Below are 16,270 nucleotides of genomic sequence, written 5' to 3'. Positions count from 1 at the left end.
TTCAAGAACTTTTCAAAAAAATATAGGCTTAGCTCAAAGACTTAAACTTGACTTGAGCTTAGTTGTAGATAACTTAGATCCAGTCTTAGTATCTTAGGCCTACTTTAAAAGACTTCAGCCTAGCTTATGAAACAGTCTGGGCCGAACTTTGTAAGTAATTTTCACCCTTTATCTCTAATCTCTAGAATTAGACACAAAAACTACTTCTCTTACCCCGTACCAACCGTGATTGTGCAGAATAAATTAGAATTTAGTTCCCTCGTTGCCTTTTTTTTCCGCACCTCCAAGAAATTCTCAACCCTCCCTCGCGATAAATCCAGCCCCCACAGAGAAGTATGTATATAAATATAGGTAACAACTATGCTTGGTCTGACTGAGATAAGGGAAAAATTGTGCAATTGAGCACTTTCTCGTGTATACACAAAATATTTCTCTTGGTACCTACTTTTTTTCTGCTGCTCTCCTGCCTGGAGTGGGAAGGTGGTGGATGGGTGAAAAAAAATCTATATGAGACACACAGGGGGTGAACTCCTCTTGCAGGAAGTCTGAAATGAAAATCCTTATCAAACATACCACCCCAAAAATATATCCATGGAACGTCAGGCGCATTCAGTCGAACATGTCTGGCGTCTTATCAGCTCTTTCAGCTTGAGTTGTGTCTCACAGGCGGCACAAGTGACTGGCATTCGGATCATGTGTGTGGATGTGAATTGTATCTGGATTGTGGATCGTGTGCCACGAGGGGTTGGAATACTAACGATGGTCTCCCGTGATAAATTCCCCCGGCTGGGGTGTCATGGCAGATGTCTGATGACTCCCAAATCAGCCCATATGCGATGAGAATTTGCGCGCCGAAACCGAAACTCAATCAATTTTCTCAACCTCCCTCATTTCAGTGCTGCTGTGGCTCATAAGACAGCATCATCCATCTCACAACCACCTCTGTATGTAGCACGACATCCGCACACTGACGCGGGATCACGAACCACGGAAGAGCTCTCTCTCACTGACAAAAACACCCACGAGCGTGTGCCAAATACTCACTGGCGTGGGAGTACAGCAGATGATTGAAATTACCTCATTCATACATTTTTGGGTTTGAGAGACAAATGCATCGAATTGAAGTGAGGAAGAACACCCACAAAGACTAAACAATGATCATTTCACATCATAAAAATTAGCTACTGTTTGTCCTCATCTATTGTTTGCTGAGCACATTATGTGATTCATCGAGGTGTGCCACCAAGTGGGGCGCTACCCAGAAGATTCAAGAAAAGCCGCACTCTAAGCTGAGGCTTGACTGAACCCATTTGGAATCTATTTAGAAGAAATTGTGACGCGCCAAGAAAGTCAACCCTCAGCAATTCTTTGTGTGTACATTCGGTATCATAGCCTTTAAATCTCCACTCCTAAATCCCCGGATTTGAATTCATAATGCATTTTACGATGCGACCCACACGCAACACTCTACAAAAGTCGGAGATTAATCGCAAGGATGAGATGGGGAGATACTAGGAGCTTTAAAGGACAACGAGGAGGATATTTTGGTAAATAAAAGTCTTCTTGAATTTTTTATTCTTTAATTTTTACCGAGTAGGTATTAAACATACACTACCCTTAACAAGTTTCCGGATGAGCAAAAATTACGTATTTTATAAGGCAAAGGACTCTATTCAGCTATATATGGGAATTGCTCTCTGGGCTGAGAAAACAATTTTAACTCACAGATAATCAAAATAAGGATAAAAAATCGCTAAAAAAAAACTTACCACTTACCTATAGGATGACATAGAAATAAGCCATCAAAAATTTCATTCCAAATATCCAAAAATTGGCGGCCATTACCAATATTGTTCCTTTAAATATTTCAAAACATTCACATTAATGTTTCGTAGCAACAAACTCATAGAAGAAAAGAATCACAACTAATAATGGGCGGAATTTACTTCTCAGTCGGACTTAAAATTTTTAAGTTGGTTGTAATGAGAATACAAAACTTTCCAAAATTGGAAAATAGTTGAAAATCGATCAAACCATTACTTCTTGGCAGCCATTTTGGTAAACTTATGTGAAAAACTTTTTTTCTTCTTAAATTTCACACATTTTCTGTTGAAGATTCAAATTCAAATTGTATGGGCTAAACTTCAGGGTGATTAGGTTAGTTTAGAAGAAGAAGAGTTAAGCGACATGAGGAAAGTTGTGAAATAAGTCGCTCCACGTTTTTATTAATTTGTGAATTAATTATCGAAGTAAGTAGGATAAAAATAATGAGATATAGAAGAGAAATAAGAATAAGTCATATTTCAGGTGAAATACACGGAGGAAATGTACGGGAATCAGGGGAAAAGCTGTTGAGAAGGCGAAAAGAAAGAGAGGTTAGGAAATATGGCCATTTTGCAAAGGAAGTAGAAAGTCAATCATAACGCGTCCAGTTATTAGAGTTGGTATACCACAACGCGGATGGGTCAATCTATGCGTTGTAATTTAATTTTTAAGTAGTATTAGTAGGCAAAGTTGATTTTTTTTATGAAATTCATCAATTCGAAAGACAAAAATGGTTATATATCAAGTTCTATTGCACATACAGAAATTTCTTGACTAGTTCTGGAAAGGTATTGAAATAAGCTATAATCTGACATATATTTCGATACATTTCAAGGTCACCTCTAGTACACAAAATGACGGATTTTTGTTTTACCAAAACAGTTTTTTGCACCTTTCGTCCTAAAGGAAAGGTTCTAGAGGTTTCTGATGTTCTAAAAAGTTGTAGGTAATTGCAAAACCTTTAATTTGATACCAAATTGAGCGAAATCGGACAAGCCGTTCAAGAGATATGGCTCTTAGAACTTTTCAAATTCAAGAATTTTTCAAATGGCCATATCTTCTAAACGGCGACATAGAATTTCTTCATTTTCGGACTAGTGACAGATATTGAGTCAGGCTACAACATATCTAAATTTAAAGGAAATCTATAACAGATGTTCGGAGATATAGCCCCTTAAAGTTAGGCAATTTTTGTTTTTGTTTTTAGCGCCTCTTGCGGATGTTTTTGAAACTTGGAATGTTCTAAACAGTTGTAGGGCTTCTCAATACCTTTCATTTGATACCAAGATGGTCAAAATCGGTCAAGCCGTTCTCGAGATATATCGAAAAAACACTTTTTGTTTTAGGCCGCCATATTTGCTAAACGGCTTGACCGATTGTCAAGTACGAATTGTTGATGAAAACGTCTCACTGAGCTCTACAACATACTAAAGTTTCAGACCTCTAGCTGTAAGGGAAGTGGTTGACAGGATTTCAAAATGGCGGACGGCGGCCATCTTGGATTTTGAAAATGCGAAAAAATGAAATTTTACACCCACATTCCTATAGAAAACTTCAAACCGGAAGTCTCTATCTGTTACCGTTCTCGAGATATAATGCAAAATGTTGACCACCGGACGGCAGGCCGGCTTGATCAAAAATTTTCCACCACCATTTTCGTAATGTGGGATGTCTAAAACGTGCTCATACCAAGTTTGAGCCCGATCTGAGGTGGTCGGTTTTTCCGACGATTACAATACTTGGTATGCCACGATTGTGGTATACCAACTAATATAAATTATAATTGTTATTACAGGAAGTTAAAGGATTAGAAAAAAGACCACCAAGCCAAATATAAGGAGGGATAGTTATTCCCAATGTGAGTAAAATTGATTAGGAATGATTGGATAGGTTTTAATGTAGAATATCTTTGTTTTAGCCGAAATTGCTAAGGCTTGGAACCGCCCCCTGAAGTACCCCATTGTTGGCTATTTGTTATATAAATTGAATAAAGAAGTCTTGTTCAATTCCGAACATTTTCAGTTCAATCTCTTGCATATTGGCTGCTTGTGTAACGATAGATTATCATTGAAAAGGTAATTTAATTCCCTTTCCAAATACGGTTAATTTTTGAAAATCGGTTAACAACAGCTTGAGATATAAACCTTTGAAAATTTCCTTAAAAAAAAAATACACAATTTCTGCTCATCCGTAATCTTTTGGCATGTACTTTATATCTTACATAGTGCAGGTTGCATTCTTCAAAAGAAAATTATAGACTTTGAGAAAAGTGTATTTCCAATGGGAAAATCATCGTTGGTTCTTCAAAAAAGAAAAACTAGGTAGGAAAAAAGTTTGAACACAAATCTGGTATGAGGTATCGTCCACCAAAATAAGGTGGGTAGGTGCTTGGATTTTGCGGTGATGTTCCAAGAGAGCGACACTGACGAATGGAAAACCCAAATGAAACCACCCTCTCCGTGTGTAGTATACCCCTGCAATTGACGCAGCTGTGAAGGGATTCTGCCTGGTGGGATTCAACTTCCCCCAGAAGGGATAAAAATCACTGGAGCACGAAATAACTTCGCAGAGGCCACAAGTTTTTTTTTCTTCCCATCTCTCATCCCGGTGCTGTGGTTTTTCACCGCAAGAGAAACTTTCTCCTCCCCCTTTGCAAGAATATTTTCCACGGAATCATGTAATTATTTTTTTCCCATCATGCATTCTCGAGAAATTGCAAGAATATCATTTTAAAAGAACACTTTCTAAGAGCAATTAACACCGCCGTGGGGTCTGATGAGTGCGCAGCGCAACTTCTGTGAGACGGTTGCAAAATGAAAAGGAAAAATAAATGAAAATGGAAATTGGTAAGGGGTATGAGGGGGAAGTTATCATTGAGTGACTTTCGTGTGGAATTTCATCCGAATCTTAGCTTTTCGCATCTACTGAAAAACTTTTTCCATTTCACAACATTGCGGTGAAAATGGAATAATTTTCTTCCCTCAGGATTTTCTTTGGCATTCATTTCAGCAGAAATACTGTGTGGATGTTAAACTCTCTGTCTCTCTCAAAATGGAGAAAATTGGTTAATGTTGTCAAAGTAAAAGAGACTCTGATTTCTAAGATAACCCTCTGAACTTTTGAAAGAAAGAAAAAGCTTAACACTGTAAGATTTAATCATGTACTGAAGCTACACCAAGTTATAACACTAAGAAGAGATAAAATAGCTATATATGAGTTTGTTTTATTCCGAATTTAATAATCAATCCCGCAGATACACGGATAGATGAAAGAAATCTTGGCAAAATTTCTTCAATTTATTCCGAATAATTCCCAAAAATTCCGAATATTTGCTTTATATTTCAATGAGACAAACTCCCCTCAATGTGAAACTTTTAAATATTTAATAGATAACAAGTCAAATGCAATATCTGTGACATACTCAGCATGCATTTTGAGGAGTTCCACCCACAAGCAATAAGAGAGATGGAAGTGAAAAACTTTTGCGGCAAAGATGAAGAACACAAGTCAATTCTCATGTTTCCTGCCATTGCAGAAGTTTTGTCAACTGTACAACGAGAGGCGGGAATGGGACAAATAACTCATCAATTTGCTACCTTCGACATTTTCCAACCATCTGGCCTGTCTCGTGAAAAATCCATCAAAATGCCATAATACATGAAAAATTTTCAACATAATTAGCCCATCACTGAGCTGTGACTTCACATGAGTTGCGTGAAATTGGAATTTTACGAATATTTTGGGACTTTTTTTCCTCTACAGCGCATTGTCTGGAAGGCGAAAATTGGACTTTTTCAGTTTTGTTTTGAATTTCTAAAAATATTTTCTTTAAGGAAATGCTTCTTCTTTTTGTCTGTGCTTTTTGGTTTGAGGAGCAAAAATTCATTCATATTGAGAAGAATTTTTTTGTTAATTTCTTTGTATCTTCAGGAGCGATATGCCTTTGGGGCGTTTTGTTGTTAGAAGGAAAGACTCATCTGAGCATCTTCTACGAAAGAAATATCTTGCGAATTAATTTCAAACCACGAAAACTTCTTTTTCTTTTCCTTTTTCATCTCCTTTTCACCTCCTTCTACGTCCAAATCATTGATAAATGTGCAGGATTTTCATTCGGCAATCTTCCTTGATTGGATTTTGGAATCTTCTTTTGGTACAATTCATTTGCAACGAAGATTCATTCAGTTTTGGCTTCTTTTTGTGTGTTTTTTTCATACTTTTTTTTTACTATACAGAAAATACAAATCAAAGAGCAATTTGAGGTCAAAATTTATCAGAAAACAATTTGAAAATTTTAGAATATTCTCACAAAGTTTTAAAATACTTATTTATAAAAAAAACTTTTTATTTACGAATATTTCTGTAATTTTAAATATTCTGAAAATATTTACAAATATTCAAGAACTATTCTCAAGATGTTTAAAAACCTTTCAAAATATTCTTTCTTTGAAATTCTTTCTTTTTCACTTATTCCTGATATATTTATATTATTCCTCTGATTATTCCTGAAACTTTCTGAAAATTCGAAGATATATTTTAATATTTGTTTAAAAAACATTGCAATTTATTCATAAGATATTTAAAAGAATTTTGAAGAATTACAAATATTCTAAAGTATTGATCATAAACCGATCATTCTCAAAAATTTCAAATTATTTTCAGAATATATCACGAATCTTACAAATAGTTCAAATATTCTTTTAAAAAAAAGTTCTTCTAAAAAAATCCTTTAAATATTTGCGCTTTCAAATCGTTAATTTTAACCCTCAAATTTTGCCTCTTAATAGGTGAGAACAACCCCAATGAACGACATAAAAAATGACCAAATTTTATTTAAAGTTACTGTTAAGAACCTATTGCTGATTTTTTGCTTTATCTAGAATTTCTGAAGTAAATTATAATACTTTGATGATTTCTTTGAAATAGAACATTTCTGACAAATCATTTTTATAGCCACAATAATGCATGGACCCAAAAATCTATGGCAAGGACAAGTACATGTCATTTTATTTGCCATCCACCCCCAAAAGCCACCCGCCTCGTTGAACATTAGAGAGTTTATGGCACGAAATATTCCCATCGTAGCTTTATATCGCCTCTCTCAATGGTGATATCAACTTTAACGTTTGCCCCATTCACAATAGTTCCCCAATGTTTCACAATAAAATATCTTGCAATAAATAGAAGTGAAATTTTGCATTTTTCTTACTGCCAAAATTCCAAAATTGAGCTTTAGATTTGCCAAAATTATGGAGAAAAAATATTTTTGAAGACTGTGAATGGAACTTTATTGATGTGTTTCCACGAACCATCACTAGGTGGCCACTGAGATGAAGTTTCATCCATAAAGTATCGAGATTCCCTCGTACTCGGCACCCGTGTTGGCAAATGCGGAGCTTTAGTGTTCGGGTGGCAGAAAAATCTATGCATATAGATTGGTTATTACCGTTCTGCTGGGGAGTACAATTGTCTCGTTGTGCCAAAAACTTCGGCTCGGGGGTGGTTTGGTGCTTGCCGAGGGATTTGTGGCCACCACCCCCTCATGTGGGTGGGACATCATATTCCACATCATATTTCGACGCATTGACAAGACCTACATACATACATAATACTGTGGTTTCTCTCATACATATATAAGTATATACAACTGAAATTTTGGCGCCAAAAATGCCTGCACCACCATCCAACTCATCTGTTTTTAAGCAAAAGAATTTCATTCACATTTTACACAGATGAGGCCCAGTAAAAATATATAGGAGGAGGATCACGACTCGAAGGAGTATAGCAACCTGCATTCTGATTAAATCTCTTTCGGAAGGGGGCGGATTAAGCGCGAAGTGAAAAAAAAAACAGCATGAGAATGAACATCGAACGGAAGTTCTCTTTGCACTCGTTCTCACGGGAATCATTGTGGCTACTATCACATGTAAGGATTAGATGGTGGTTTGACCCCGGCAGAGAGACCCTTTTGACCCCTTTAAAAGAACGTGTCAGTGTTGAGAATTAAATATTACATAAGTATATAGAACATATTAGCGCCTCCCCTACATCAAGGGTTGATATTTCATTCCATCAACCCCTTGGGTTTGTTTCCAGGATTGACATAATTTTCCCTTTTTAGCAAATATCCACACCAAATTTACCCTCAATGTGCATTAAGGTTTACCCAACCCTCAAAATTTCATTGAAACTTATCTGTTATATTGAAAATTTCAAAATTGAAGTGAATTTTATTTTAATACAATGTTGTATAGGTTAATTTTCAAGTCAAAGAATCATAGCCTACCTGTAATTACATTTAAAATCATTTAATGAACCTTCCGTCTAGAATTGGGCCAAAACTTTTCTACTGATTCAAATAAATGCTGTGGTTCCTTTTAGGGACTTATGTATCTTATGTACTTTCGATAGCTTCCTCCTGAAGCTGTTGCACAATAAATCCCTTTTCTCACTAAAATTCTCTTTGATTTAAATTTTATTTAAGACATAAAGTATACCTACATAAATTGTAGAATGGTTTCATTTCACCAATACTGAAAGCATGTGAATGCACTTCGACAAATCTTTATCTTGCAAAAAATTTTTAATAATATTTTCCATTTTTTCGTCATTTTTTAAAGTTTCATTTTTTCGGGGTTTTCCCCTACCTCCCACACTTCGATTTCTTAAATTAAAAGTGCATCGTGCTGCATTTTCTTTAAGAGTGTTTATTAAAAATATACCAACCCTCCCATTAAAAGAAGGGTGGATATATTTAAGTGAATTTTTGTAGGCTTTTATTTTAATAAATTATTTCATTATAAATTTTAAGATTTTTAATCTTTGTGTGATCGTATAATTTGTTATAAATGTTATGTGTGTGGCTTTATTGTTTAATGTTATAAGTTATGTTGTTTTGTCCTTTTACTTTGTGTTACAATTTTACTTGTGTTCTTTTAAATCAAATTTTACGTGCATGGCACGAATACTCAAGTTTTATGTCTTGTGGATGTCCCTGTGTCTTCGTTGTGATGTCTTCGATGGCCATCTGGCTCATTGGACGATCTTCTGGGTTTTCCCGACGCTATCGCGGCTCTGTGGGCTATCCTGGAGGTAGTCTTCTTGATGTTGAATCCTTTTCTGGTGCCCTCCTCGGACGGCTTTCCTTCGGGGAAGTCGCTTCGACGGCTGTGACATCAGCTTCCGTGCCCTCTTCTACGGGATACTTCACACGGTGGGCCAGGGGCTCACTATTGGCTCACTATTGGCGCACATTGTACGCGTTCCACATATAGCATGAAATTTTTGGATTCTCCAGCCAACTTTCTACAAGCGAAGGGGAAAATGAGACAGATTTTCCACCCTTCCAAGTCTCGCGGGAACAATAGATTTCATTTTATGTTATTTTCAAAACTAATTAAGTGAAGCCGACGTGAAATGTTGAAGTAAAATGTAAAATCTTGCTTCCATTTCCATTTTCCATTTTACTTTATTTTCAAAACATTTATTATTTTAAGTAATTATAACAAGATATATTCCCTGCTTTTGTTTGCATCATCTAAATCATTTTCATGATCTTTAAATAGAACATTTCAACGCTCCCGAATAGGAGTATGGTTCATAATCTACGGGAGCGTCGATTTGTCTCAATATTCCCTAGCAAATCTGCGGAAATTGGAATTTACACCGTAATGGCGAATATACTTAGTTGTGCAAAGTTCCAATTGCATAAATCATATATCCTGCTATCTCATGACTATATTGGAGGTCAATATTTATTTAGACATTGCCATCTCCCCTTTAACACATCAATACAATATCCAACTTGTCTTCTTACTTTTTTATGAATTATGGGTCCTAATCTGCGACTAAGAAATCTTTGAAATTTGAAGAATTTTTACTAAAATTTCAAAGATTTCTTGCTCGCAGAATACAACAAAATATTTTTTTTCTGCGTCATTATTTGGATTTCTGACCACTACAATCATAAAGAATGCCCTTTATCTCCCAAAAAACATGTATTTGGATTTTCCATGTTTAAATTTTCAATTCTCATTTTTGGGAAAGAATTTTCGAATACGTGCCAATCATAGCTATTTCCTGGATATCGAGCATTCATGTTTAAAATTTGTAAGTTACTATCACAAATCACCTGTACATATTGATGGACTTAAACATTTTTTTGTTCACATATTGACGCTGATCACGTGATATACAGTGGGACCCCAGTACAACGACCACTCGGATGTACTCTTCACACTCATTATTTTCAATGCGCAAGAGTAGTAGGGGAACATGGGGCAATTTGTTAATTTTAATTAAGAATAATATTTTCCTTGGTATGTACCGAGAAAATATTTTAATTTTATAATGTCGACTGTCTTATAGGAAATTTTCCGGGCTACAACTTTGTCTCACACGATTTCTTTCTATCTCAATGGGAAAATGCATTTTCAGTCCATTTTCCGAACCTTGCGGTTTAACATTTTGCCCCAGTTACCCCTATAACCAAGCGGTCGTTGTACTGGGGTCCCACTGTATAGGTTCCGTCTACTAAACCTACTATTCCCACCACATGATAAAGCCTTTAATGAAAAAGTCAACCACATAGCTGAATTATCTTCCATAGAAACAAAATTTATTTTACTTTTTCAATCGAATGATGTAAAATTTGGTTGTCTAGGAATATGTGTGGGGCTTTAATATGCTTTAATAAACCAATGAACCCGATATCTAATCCTTCAGGAGGTAAAAATCTCAGGAGGGGGCGGAATCCCACATAGTTAGTGAATCTTACTCACTGTTAAGGGCGATGGTGTTGGTCTGCGGAGTCCCAAATGCACCTGTGTATAACACAATTTCATCTAGCAGGATGGCCAAAAAGTTTTCTTCAGGTTCAGGCTTTTTGCGATAGAGCAGTGCGTGGCAATGTAATTGACGATTCAAAAGTGGACAGTATTGATTTTATTAAGTAATTTTAATTTTTATCTTTACAAGAACTTTTGATTTATTCACTCAACAAGCACAAACTTTGACAAGAATCCAACTTCCGGCCACGTCATCTCAAAAAAACATTTTGTCCCAAAAATTTTATAGGCGTGTGCCGTAAACTTCTTGAATGCGGCTTTAACACTACCTCCATACCAAACTTCATTACGATCGGCCCAGATGTTTCGGAGTAGTTCTTGTGCCACAAACAAACAAACAAACAGAAAGACAGACTTTTCAGGTTTATATAAAGATTTCTATTAAATTTGATAATACATAAATTTCTTTCATAAGTGAAATATTACTTTTCAACCCTTAAATGCAAGTGAAAGCTCTCCCAAAAGCTTTTAGTGTGTACTTGCTAAATTCACCACTTCTGATAGCAAGGGGTGGTAAAAAAAAACTGTGCGACAGGAAGGGAGAGTGGGCATAACTGAGAGTACCTACATAGAAACATATATATAGTGCGTTGGGGGGTGTGTGTGGAAAAAGGGTTGAAATGTATGAAATTTGCAAAGCAAATTAATTTCATTGACGTTGAATGGTAGAAAAATCTCTTGATAAAATTTATTGTGAATTATTGCACAACATTAATTGTTTAATGGGCTCCTGATAACAATATTACAAAATTTTATTAAATATTGCTTCGAAATGTAATTTCGCCCTATATATTCGTCGAGGGTGCCTCCACTCGTTGGAGGTAATTGCTTTGCCATGGGAGTAGCAGAGGAGTGCGCTGTTATTGGTAGGGAACGCGCGGGGTTATGCTTAAATTGTTGCAAGCACTTTGGCAAAAGCGAGAGAACGCTTTTTCCCACAAAACCTGGTGAGAGGGACTTTTTGGGGTTGGAGGCAGAGTGAACATTTGCATTGTGCCAGATGCTCGCAACTTCTTCTGACACGGCAACTGCTGTTCAACAAATGGAATATGATGTTCTCACACTGTCTAGCCTTGTGCACCTTCATCAATCACAACCCCGTTCAGCACTGCAGACGCGCATCCTCCACTTTTCTTTCCACATTTTTTAACAAGGAAAAACCACATCGTCCCCGAAATAAGAGGAAAAGCGGAAGTATCCAACAAGAAATGTCGAAGAAAAATCTTTTTTTTTTACATACATACATATGTGTGTGTAGATAGATATTTGTGAATTGCAGCAAATTGGAATGAATATGAAATCAACTCAACACAAGTTACCGGCACCACGTCTCACCTCCTTGGCTAAGGGAAAAGGGACTTCCTGTCACCTAAGTCGGAAAGGAGAGGAACGTGCAAGAATAAATGGGGATGAAACGTGAGACGCGCGGTGAGAATTATTAGGTGTACGTAATACTTAATTTCATGTTCAATATCCAAACGATGAATTATTCCGCATTGAGCCACATCAATAAATTGTTAATTAAGTACCCCTGCGAGGGGTGCCAGTTAGGGAAACTTTAATCATAAAGTGGGGTCATGGAATACGATGGCTGTGGAGACCGTCGAGACCACAGGAAATGGGACTGTGTGGTGGTGCACTATGCAAAACTTGAGTGCATCGTACTTTCATGTGAATGTGTTACCTTATACGCTACATACATACATAATAAAGGTATGAATAAGAGCTTTCCTTGAAAGATGACAAAAATAGATAATCTTCACAGTTCATTCGCCACATAAATCAATGCTCCAAATTGAACATTTTATCTTCTTATCCTAAATTCTTGAAAAATCTCTTTATAAGTATAAACCTAAACAAAGAATTTTCTTTAAAAATAGCTCCTAATGCAAATAAATCATATGTAATATGAACAAAGGTAAGACTATAGAGAAGAATGTCATGATTTTTATGAAAATTACTAGTCAACCCGAGCCCCCAATCATGTGTGAGCAAATTCCATTTATAGGCCAGTAGAATTAGCGGAAAATGACCCCAAACTTTTAAATAAATTCGGCCTATCCAAATTTTGCACCATTTGATTCATAAAAATATAAGAATTTTTTTTAAATTTACGTGCATGCTCTAAAACTTATGCTCATTTCAGAAAATGCGTTTGAAAAATTTTTCATACATTTTTCCATAGAAGCCATCGAAGCCATTGAACGAACATGCAACGTCGCTGAATTTCGTGTTCCGAAAAAGTATGATTTGACAGTTGAGAATTTTCGAGTAAATATTTTCTTTTTTGTGGGGATTTTTTTTTTTTGTGAAATAATGTGTGTTTTACTTATTATTTCTGCATTATCTCATGTAGGAAGTACTTTTTTTAATCCTCGTTATAATTTGTTGAGTGGATATTGTAAAAACTATAGTATTTTATGTGGTTTGTGTGAGCAGTTTCTTGGAACACCCCAGTGACGTCACTTGTTCGTTCAATGGCTTTGGTGGCTTCTATGGGAAAATGTATGGAACTATTTAAACGCATTTATTGAAACGAGCATAAGTTTTAGAGCATTGTAGTAAGTATAAAAAGGTTTATTATAATTCTCTGAATCAAATGGTGCAAAATTTGGTTAGTCCCCCATTTATTTGGAGGTAATTTTACATCTCAGCTGGCCTATTAAAGCTGTAATAGGGGATCGCATATTAGTTGGGGAAGGGGGTGAATAGTAGAGTACCCCGACAAATTCTTTAAAATAAAAAAAATGTTACTGACCCTTCAGCAGGTAACAAAAAAAAATTTTTTAAGACATTTTTTGTGAAGGCGCTATGAAGGTAGGGGGGGGGCGGAATACCATATAGCGCTTTCGATTCGTATTGGGGCCCTCCACTTTCATACTGAATTTCATCACAATCAGCCAAGAGGAGGAATTCAAGTGCAACAAACAATCAAACAAACATTTCAGCTTTATTAAGATTGAATTATTTAATTAGTTAGCAATGAATTTCAAATAAATTAACGAATTAAAATAAATAGTCCTTTCGTATTTTGCAATTTGAATTGAATTTTGAAATTTTATTGAAAGAAGATTTGATTTAAGGAGCTTTCCTGGAATATTGATTAGAGAACTTTTCTAAGGATTTTTTTATGGGCTTTCTGCTTCTTTGTGAATCGTCATGAAATCATATCAATCAAAGTATATAATCTTTCTCAAATACTATAAAATGAGTGTTGAAAAGAAATGATTTTTTTACCAAAAAAAAAACAAAACATTAAAATCTCTTTACAAAATGATTTTTAAAAATGCGATGATTTATTTTTTGGATTTATTTTTCATCTCATTGAAAGAGCTTTTTATCACATTCATGGCACGAAAGTTCTTTTACGTTCCCTCAATTATTATCATCATATATTCACTTCACGGTGCAATTTCCACATCGTCGTCCAAAGAATTGACTCACGTAGAGAACTGCCCGTTTGCCCATTAGTCTGCACCTGGAAAAAATACCTACTGAAGTTTTTAGCATCCACCACACCAATGAATTCTGCACTAAAAGATGCACATCAAAGAGTTCTTTACAAAGAGCGAAATATTTTTTCATGCAATAAATACCAATTAGGGTAATCTTAATTCAAAAATATCCCTTTGCCGATTTCAAACTTTGAGAGCTTTCCAATGCTTTCGGCTATTCAAATAACTATTCAAACATTTTCTTACAAGTCATATTGAATTCACATTGAAGGTATTAAAATTATGTTTGCATTCAAAATGAGCACTAATTAGCTAATTATTGTGGTTATGTTGATGAAAGTTTATTTAGGGGAAAAGCTCCTGATGGAGCACTCTAAAAAAATTGTAAGTTGAAGTTTTTCTTTTTTCTAAATGAACTAATGAAAATAAAAGGTTTGCAGGTTATTTATTGGTTAAATTCTGTTTCAATTTCAATGCAATTCATGATCAAATAAAAAAAATATTGTTACGACTTTCAGAGCAAACACTGATGCATGCGGAAACTTTTCCATGAGCAACAGCAAAGTTCTCACAAAGAATTTATGTTGGGAGTAAGTTGAATAAAATTCATAGATTGTTGTTCATACCCCATAAACTATTTACCATTTGCTAAAGGTATTGATTTAACTTTGTACTCAGCAACTTTACCTCACATATGTACTTGCTCATATATCCTAAGGCAGGATGTCTTCTTGCTATACAGGATATCTATTATTCCGGAAAAAAGGGAAGAAGTGAGGGGAAAAGATGCAAAATTCTTCAGGAATACCCCGCTTGCATAATTCAACCTGTTCGAGACAATATATCCAAATGGAGAAAGCTCCTATTTTACTCAAAGACATCATAAGCTTTTCCTCCTTTTATTATTTTATGGAAAGATCATGAAAAATACATGAATGTTTTACACAAAGAAAAATGTGAAAATTTAATAAAGCACCTATGGGGGGTTTTTCTTCAAAGCTATATGATTAAATTCCACACCAACTAAAATTAATTTCTAATAAAACAAGAAATGATATTGGGGTTGTGAATATGAAAATTGTCCAAACCTCTGTACTACATTGATGTGGAGAATTTATTAATTTGAAAATTCCACACTAAACATACCTATGTACTATGTAGGTATGCATGCATGTATGTATGTATGTAGGTGTACATATAATAAAAATATTTATCTTCTCTACATATTTTACACTTGAATGGAATTCCCTTTATTACATTTCAACAGGAAATAAATTGAGAAATAATATTATTTTTCCAACTAAATTTAAAAATTGTAAAATTGTAAACTAAATGTAAAATTGGGAAAATCTGACCATTCCATTCGAGTATACCCTTTGAAATTTTCTGCTTTGATTTTAGTTCTTCTCACAACATTTACAAAGAATTAATGAGAAAAACTTTCCTTTCTTTACTTGTCACTAATAAATACATTTTAAAATGCATCTCAATGGATTCCTTCTTCAATCGGTATAAGTGTCTTTTTGACACAAGGAAACGAGGTAATGGCTTTTTTCCTCAGTAGTCATTTAGGAAACTTCTTCTCCTCCAAATGAGAAACACCAAAAGGAAGGAAAACGCGCTAGAAAAATCCATTTCAAGTGAGGACAAGAAAAGTTTTAATTTCCCACGCGGACTCCAATGGCATTTATTCCATTTCTTCGTGGAGTCCAATTAAAATTCTTCGTACCTTTCTGCTAGAATGCCCGCACACTCATTCACCACCCCCTCCTCTTCTTTTCATCTGTGACTCTTCATACAGAAATTACGACATCCTCAAGAGCTTTTCAGGTGATTCCTCCTTTCTTTTTTTTTTAACTTTTCCAAAAATAGCAAGAAAATCCAATAATTCTTGACCTCTATGACATTCTACAGGGGCTCATTGTTGTGTACAAGACAAAAAAATACAGCATGGAGAATTTATCCAATTTAAGAGAATAGAGTATAGCACAGTAATTTCCAACAATCACCGACTATTTGTTTCCAGGCAACATTATTTTCTGCATTGTACGTCTTTCAATGATTTTCTACGCCATTTAGGATTTTTCTACATTGGACTTTTTTCTATTTAAAACCTTTTTTTTATTTTTCTTTCTATCGTAAATTTGA

The sequence above is a fragment of the Lutzomyia longipalpis genome, chromosome 4 (assembly GCF_024334085.1).
Source record: "Lutzomyia longipalpis isolate SR_M1_2022 chromosome 4, ASM2433408v1".
Classification (NCBI taxonomy): domain Eukaryota; kingdom Metazoa; phylum Arthropoda; class Insecta; order Diptera; family Psychodidae; genus Lutzomyia; species Lutzomyia longipalpis.
The sequence above is the reverse complement of the archived record's forward strand: the minus strand, read 5'-3'. Positions refer to the sequence as shown.